Source organism: Camelus dromedarius, chromosome 12 (assembly GCF_036321535.1).
Source record: "Camelus dromedarius isolate mCamDro1 chromosome 12, mCamDro1.pat, whole genome shotgun sequence".
Lineage (NCBI taxonomy): Eukaryota > Metazoa > Chordata > Mammalia > Artiodactyla > Camelidae > Camelus > Camelus dromedarius.
In genome coordinates this window covers 12,371,607-12,380,534 of record NC_087447.1, presented here as the reverse complement: position 1 = coordinate 12,380,534, position 8,928 = coordinate 12,371,607, and the positions used below count along the sequence as shown (strand labels likewise).

At 34.9% G+C, this 8,928-nt stretch overlaps 1 pseudogene; it reads left to right on the top strand.

Annotated features, from left to right (window-relative positions):
• On the top strand, positions 1-983 carry LOC116155218 (putative olfactory receptor 5AK3; annotated as a pseudogene).
• The last annotated feature ends 7,945 nt before the right edge of the window (positions 984-8,928 follow it).

The following is an 8,928-nucleotide window of genomic DNA, read 5'->3' as shown; positions in this document are numbered from 1 at the left end:
ATGGAACAAAACAATGGCACCAAAGTCACTGAATTCATTCTCCTGGGATTTGCTGGTCAACACAAGTCTTGGCATGTCCTCTTCATAGTATTTCTAGTGATCTATGTGGTCACCCTAGTGGATAACATTGGCATGATCCTACTTACCAAGATTGAGTCTTCCCTTCACACTCCTATGTACTTTTTCCTCCAAAACTTGGCTTTTGTTGATCTCTGCTACACCTCTGCTATCACTCCCAAGATGCTGCAAAATTTTGTAGTGACAGAACAGTCCATCTCATTTGTAGGATGTATAGTGCAATTACTTGTCTATGGTGCTTTTGCAACAAGTGACTGCTTCATCCTGGCTGCTATGGCAGTGGACCGTTACGTGGCCATCTGTAACCCACTCCGCTATCCAACAGTCATGTCCCAGAGAGTCTGCATTCAACTTGTAGTCGGCTCATACTTCATGGGTTTCCTAAATGCTTCTGTAAACACAAGTTTTATTTTCTCACTGAATTTTTGCACATCCAATAAAATTAACCACTTCTTCTGTGATGAACCCCCAATTGTTGCCCTCTCCTGCTCCAATATTTACTTCAGCGTCACGCTACTAGCAGCCTTTGTGGGGTTTAACTTGATGTTCACTGTAGGCGTCGTCATCTTTTCCTACATATTTATCCTGGCTGCCATCCTGAAGATCTCTTCGGCTGCAGGGAAGAAAAAAGCCTTCTCTACGTGTGCCTCCCATCTGACAGTGGTCACCATTTTCTATGGGACGCTTTCTTACATGTATCTGCACCATAGTACCATAGAGTCTCAGAGCAAGAAAAAATGGCTTCTGTGTTTTATGGTGTTATGATCCCCATGTTAAACCCCCTCATCTACAGCCTGAGAAACCAAGACATGAGAGAAGCCCTGAAATGGGTTAGAAAGAAGTTCTTCTAGATTGAACATCAGTTACTAACTCAACGTGGTTCAACAAGCAAACCAATAGTTCTCTCTCATTTCTCCACCACAGAAGAGATGGCAAATATCTGTGGGTTACAAAGGCATTCCTTGATTTTATCAGTAGATCTGAAATGTAATGAAAACATCTTAAATGAGTAAATAAGTTTCTAATTCATGTATTTCTTACAGAGAAAGCATATGAAAAGGTCTTTTATATTGCTTTTGTATCCTTTGAGGAGCTCTCTTTTCAAATACCTGCCTTTAAAATAGAAAAGAAAAATAAAGGAATGTGTGCAATCAATGTTATAAAATACCCCCAACAGCTGTAGTGTAAATACGCAACAGAGCAAAAACTTTTCTGATTTCCCTTAAGAGGTACTGTTACTCTTGCTATTACTCTCTAAGCCATTTTAGTATTGCAAGGAATTATTTAAAGAAATTCCCCATTTCTTTGGAGAGAATGTACAGAAAAGAAAGTGGAAAATAAGAACAGTTTGATGGATTCTCAAAATGTTACGGAAAAATGTGTTACAGCTCCGTGTTACAGCTCAGTTGTGACAGCAACCTGGATCCAGGCGAGAGACCAAGCAGCATTCGGAGAATTGGAGAACTCAGGTTTATTACACCAGCGGGCCCAGAGGAGTTAACACTCCAAGCTCTGGACCCTGCTTGTAGGTTTACACGGGCCTTTATAGGCTGCCAGTTTTACACTTTGCAACATCATATGCAAATAAAGTATAACAGAAGTTGACCAACCAGGAACAAGCTTTGTAGAAATAGACCAATCAGGAGTGAGAGAAATAACCAATCAGGAGTGAGCTCCATGCAAATAAAGTACTACAAATGGACCAATCAGAAGTTAGGGAAGTGGACCAATCAGAAGTGAGAGTAATAACCAATCAAGAGTGAAGGAAATAACCAATCAGAAATGAGCTCAGGGAACCAACAGAATTTTAGGAGTAAGTAAGCCGTTTCAAAGGCAAAAAGAGATAAAGCCTCTGGGCCAGGGAACTGGATGGTGCTGGCAGGAGAGTAGTGGCCCTGCTTGGGGGTCCTGCCTGTCGTTTTTATAGGGCTTCCCGCTTCAATACATATTTGCACATTAGGGAGCAATATCCCTCCTTTCTATGCATGGTCTCTAACCAGCTAGAAAACTGGCACAGTAAGTAGGCAAATATGGATCATATCAATTCATTATCAGTAAAATTTTATTTTAAATATAACCCTCTTGCAAAAGTACAAATCTAATGCAGAGTTTGGTGCTACAGAATAAACTCATATATCTAGAATTGATGCTTTATTTCCCTCAATCTCCAAGAGTGGGGAGGGATGAAAGAATCCAAGTTAAATATGAGAAGTCATACCTGGGCTTGGACATGAGTGTTCTGTTGACTTGGGAGAAGATAGAATCAAGCACACACCCATCATATGGAAAGGCAGTGTTAACAAAAAGATTGAGGTCACATATATTTCTTCTCTCCACCTCACTAATCAATTAAACTGTAGGAAGTTGTGAGTGAGAGGATTGGCAGGATGGGAGTTCTCTGCCTTTCTCAACATTTCCAGAAGCTCCAAATAGATGGGCTGATGCCATATCACTGTGATTTAGAGCCAGTCATAACCCAAACAATACCAATAGAAACCAAGTCCATGCAGCAGGGTGCAGTACCAGAGAGGACTCCCAAAATTTGGTAACTGATTTTTCTTAGGGTTGCCAGTGACCTGCCCATATTTCCCTCTGCAGAAAGAGACTCCGTTTTCATTCTGGAATGTAAGCAAATCCTTTCCTGCGAGTGGAGGAGAGGTCTTCATCCTTACTACCCTGAACCATCCCTGGAGATGGGGACAGTTCTAACTTTCGCTATCCTCTTGTGACTCCTTATAGAATCATTCTAAAATGCACTGTCTATAAATGCCTTGAAGAGGAATTGGACTGTGCATAAATATGAATGGAAAAAAATATATGCTTTCAATAATATTCATAAAGTGAAAAGTAGGAAATACATGGATGAAGAAAAATGCAATAATAATAGTAAATTTACTTCTTCCAGTCCATGACAGATCAAATTGAGAAAAAAAGTTTTTAAAAAGTTACAGAAGATCTATTTGAGATAATTAGTGAGAACAAACCCACATACAGAAATTCTATATTATTAAAGCCCACCAATCAAACATGCCTGGAGTCGAAGTTTAGGAGACACAATTTTGCTTCCGCAACACACACTCCATAGGGGCTGTGGACAACTTAGCAAGAGGGTATAGGAAGGAGCTTTTTATAGGGTGTGGGCTTTGCTGAATGTTTCCAAGTATGGATTACAAATGCAGGTACTCTCTCTTTTGGATACTGTCAAAGAGCTGGGATAGATCAGCAACTTGGTATCTCAGTAAGCATTGCTCAAGAGGTGGAAGGAATAAAGTAGAAAAAATTATGTCATTGGCAAGAAGGAGTCTCAGTCACTTAGAAGAAGGAGTTGTTAGTCTTTTTATCGTTGCCTTGTGGACAAGGGAGGTCCGGTTAGAAACATTTTCTCATTGGCTTTTTGTGACCATTAACATCGTGTTAGACGTACCACAGTCTGATATATTGGCAGAACTGATTTTCATCTTCATAATAACTTGAAATCAGAAAAACATCTTTTTTCCTTCTCTTCTTTTTCTTTCTTTCTTCCATTCTTTCCTTTTCTTCCTTCCTCTCTTCCTCCTTTCCTCCTTCCTTACGTATTTTCTTTTTATTGTGTGCCCATGGAATAATTATAGAAATACAATAAATTGCAAAAGTCAGAAAGAGTGTATAAAATTTCCTCTGCTTCAAAGACCTAGAACTAGAGTTTAATAATAAAGCTTGCAAGTGAAAACACCTAAAATTCTACACCTTATAACTGAAAAGTCTGATTTAAACAAAACTTAAGTGAAGATGAAATAAAAATAATATTGCCAAATATCTATAAAACAATAATTCAGAACCATTACATAAATATCTATAAACTACAAGAGGTTTTCAAATAAAATTTTATAACTCTATAAATACTACTTTTAATAAATAGGAAATAATAATAAATTAATTAAGCATACATTTTAAGACGAGAAAATAATGTAAGGAAAGGAGAAGAGAGTAATAATTATTTTTACATTAACATTTAAAATCTCTTAAATTACAGAAATAATAAATCCAAGAACTTATTCTCTGAAGCTTAAATTAACAATAAAATATATAAATCATTTGCTAATTTATCAAGCAGAGTAATACTGGAGAACAAAGAAGTTTTTTAAATGAGAGAATACATAACAATATACAAATGTATTACAGAATCTGATGGAATTTTTCTAAAGGATCACTAATTGCAAAAAACAATTACCATTGAAGAGATTCAAGAGGAATTAATTTGTAAGGAATAAAGTAGTGAAAGTGCAACTCTCTCCCCAAAAAAACACCAAGCCCTGGAGTTCTATACAAATATTAAGAAATAGACAATATTTCTTACAAGAGAATGATGCTTGAACTGTTGGAGAACATGGGAAAAGAAGGAATGTTTCAAAATAATTTTTATAAACTAAGCAAACAAAGACAGCTCAAAAACTATAGCCCAGTGCCAGTCTCAAATATTAATATAAAAATTTATAATAAAAATGTCAGCACACACAAAGAAAAAATTTCAGCAGCATATTAAAAAAATAAGCCATAACCAAGTTTAGTTGTATTATAGGAGCACAAAATAATTTAATATTAGTTCATATAATAATGTATTAATTAATTTTTAAAAGATAAAGCATGAAATATGTTCAAAGATACTGAAAAATATTTGCTAAGAAAAACATTATTCTTAATCTCAGTGTTTAAGTAAAAGTTAAAATACCTCAACCCAAAGACTTGATTACATTTATAGGTAAACACTGAGAACATTCCACTTAAAGTCAAAAACAAACAAAATATGGTCTTGCTCAAAATTATCCTCAAAATTGTTCTGGAGCTACTGATCAAAGCACTTGGATTATAGAAATCAATAAAAATCAATAAATCAAAAAGGAGTGAAAATTATTATTTGAAGATGAGGATTTTTTTCTGGATATTACAGAGAATTAATTATTATAAACAACATAAGTCAATCATGTGGCTAGACAAAATTATTGTACATAAATCATTAAATTAATTAGAAAAACAATAAACTATAATAAATGAAAACATCAGTCTTATTCCTATACAACAGCAAATGTGGAAATGAATTTTTAATACCACTCACAATAACATCCAAAAGCATGAAATACATAGTGTTAAATTTGACAAAATATGTGGAGCATCTATGTGGTGATACCTCAAACGTTTCTGAGAACATCAAGAAATCCTGTATAAGCAGAAAGATATATCATGTTAAAAGAATTGGAAAACCCAATATTGTTAAAATGCCAGTTCTCACAGGATTGATCAATACTTTCGTGAAATTCCACCCAAAATGCAAGCAGGTTTTCTACAGAGATTGATAAGCTAATTCTAAAACTTAATTGGAAAAGAAAAAAACCTGGAATAGTCAAAAACATGTTTTAAATAAAGAGCAAAGTTGAATGATCTTTGCTACCTGATTTCAAGATTAACTAAAAGATGTAGTACATAAACCAGTCTTGTAAATCACAAGGAAGGTATATTGGCCAATGGGAAAATATAGAGTGAAAAAAATATATCAACAAATGCATGGCAAGTTAATTTTCAACAAAAGTACTAAGCCAATTCCATGATGATATTGGAAAAAAATAACTGTACAGTTGATCCTTTCTGCAATTTTCGAATTCATGAATTCAATCAACCACAGATAGAAAATACTATTTGACCCATATGGTGATTCCCTGGAAGACCATACTTGCAAGGCTGTCATTATTTGACCTAACTCAAAGCTCATTCAATGCAAAGAGACTTTTTTCCTGAGGGCATTTGTTAAAAACAAAATGATACAAGTGAACTAATTTATAAACCAGAAATAGACTCACAGACATAGAAACAAACTATGTTCCAGGGACATAAGGATGGTTCAACATATACAGATCAATCAGTGTGATACACCACATCTACAAAAGAAAGGATAAAAATCATCTCAATAGATGCAGAAAAAGCATTTGATAAAACTCAACATCCTTTTTATAATAAAAATTCTTACCAAAGTGGGTATAGAGGGAACATACATCAACATAGTAAGGGCTATTTATGACAAACCCACAGCCAGCATAAACTCAATGGTGAAAAATTGAAAGCTTTCCCACTAAAATCTGGAACAAGACAAGGATGCCCAATCATCACTTCTATTCAACATAGTATTGGAATTCCTAGCCATAGCAATCAGACAAGAAAAAGAAATAAAAGGGACCCACATTGGAAGAGAAGAGGAAAAATTGTCACTATATGCAGATGAAATGATATTATATATAGAAAACCCTAAAGAATCCACACAAAAACTACTAGAGCTGATAAAAGAATTTGGCAAGGTAGCAGGATACAAGATTAACATACAGAAATCTGTTGCATTTCTTTACAGTAACAATGAAATATCAGAAAAGGAAATTTTAAAAACCACCCCTTTTAAAATCACATCAAAAAATGAAATACTTAGGAATAAACCTGACCAAGGAGGTGAAGGACTTATACATGCAAAATACATGCATTAAATAGGAAATTAAACATGATTTAAAGAAATGGAAAGATGTCTCATGCTCTTGGATTGGAAGAATTAATATTGTTAAAATGGCCATACTACCCAAAGCAATCTACAGATTTACTGTGACCCTATCAAATTACCCGGGATTTTTTTCACAGAAATAGAAGAATTCTAAATTTATATGAAATTACAAAAGACCTAGAATTGCTAAAGCAATACAGAAAAAAAAAATGAAGCTGGAAGCATTATTCTCCAAGACTTCAGACAATACTACAAAGCTGCAGTAATCAAAACAGTGAAGTATTGGCACAAAAGCATATGGATCAATGGAATAGAATAGAGAGCCTCAAAATAAACCCACAGACCTAGGTCATTTAGTCTTTGACCAAAGAATCAAAAATATACAATGGAGAAAAAACAGTCTATTCAGCAAGTGGTGTTGGGAAAACTGGACAGCCACATATAAATCAATGAAATTAGAACAAACCCTCATACCATACACAAAAATAAACTCAAAATGGCTTAAAGACTTAAACATAAGACAAGACACCGTAAGCCTCCAAAAAAGAACATAGGCAAAACATTCTCTGACATAAATCATAGCAATGTTTTCCTAGGGCAGTCTACCCAGGCAATAGGAATAAAAGCAAAAATAAACAAGTGGGATTTAATTAAACTTATAATCTTTTTCACAGCAATGGAAACCATAAAGAAAATGAAAAGACAATCTATAGAATGGGGCAAAATATTTGCAAATGATGTGACCAACAAGAGTTTAATTTCCAAAATATGCAATTCATACAACTCAGTATCAAAAAAAACAAACAACTCAAGCAAAAAAATGAGCAGAAAACCTAAACAGATATCTCTCCAAAGAAGACATACACGTGGCCAAAATACATATAGAAAGGTGATCAGTATTACTAATTATTAGAGAAATGTGATTCAAAATGACAATGAGGTGTCACCTCACACCAGTCAGAATGGCTGTCATCAAAAAGTCTACAAATAAATGCTGGAGAGAGTGTGGAGAAAAGGAAAACACTGTTGGTGAGAATGTAATTTGTTGCAGTTACTAAGGTAAACAGAATAGGACTTCCTCAAAAAACTAAAAATAGAGCTACCATATAATCCAGCAACCCCCCTCCTGGTTATATATCTAGAAAAAGTGAAAACTCTGATTCAAGAAGATTTGTGCACCGTTGAAAACTCTGATTCAAGAAGATTTGTGCACCCTAGTGTTCATATCAGCACTATTTACAGTAGCCAAGACATGGAAACAACCCAAGTGCCATCAACAGATAATAGTTTAAGAAGATGTGGTATACACAAACAATGTAATATTACTTAGCCATAAAAAAGAATGAAATATTGCCATTTGCAGCAACTTGTATGGACCTAGAGAATATCTTACTAAGTGAAGTAAGTCAAGGGAGAGATAAAAATATTATATAGTATCACTTATATGTGGGAAATCTAAAAAAATAACACAAATGAATCTATGTAAAAAACAGAAACAGACTCACAGACATAGAAGACAAATTTATGATTACCAAAGGGGAAAGGAGGAGAGGCATAAATTAAGAGTATGGGATTAACAGATACAGATACAAACTACTACCACAAACTATAGTAACAGATACAAACTACTATACATAAAATAGATAAGCAACCAGAATTTACTCTGTATCACAGGGAACTATATTCAATATCTTGTAATAACCCATAATGGAAAATAATCTCTGTGTGTATGTATATATTTCTGAATCACTTTGCTATGCACCTGTAATTTTAAAAATATCATAAATCAACTTTACTTCAATTTAAAAAAAAAAAAGTATCTCTGTTTGCCTGAAGGCTTTGGCCACTGGACAGTCTAACAATGTGACTTATAATGGAGCTTTGGGTATCGGTTCCAACCTCCAGAGGGACGAGGGACTAAAGGTATAACCCTGAACCTCCAGGAGGGAGTGAGAACTAAAGATCAGAGACATAAGCAATGACATAGAGCCCCAAAAGGAACTGTGGACACTGAAGGCTGAAGTGAGCTTCCTGAGGTGGCCCACTCCATGCGTATTACCATATGTTGACACCCAGGTGGGAAATGCATCCCTGGGGATGATGGAAGCTTCAAGTTTGGAACCTCACAGACCTTACCCTCTAAGTATCTTTATTTAGGTGGTGATAATTTGTATCCAGTAGCTATAATTACTGTAGTGGTATGTGTAGTACATTCCAGACTTTGTTAGTAACTTCAGGCTCAGTTACAAATTACATAGATTAAGTGGCTTCTAAACAACAGAAATTTATGTCTCACAGTTCTGGATGTTAGACGTTTGAGATCAGGGTGCCAGCAT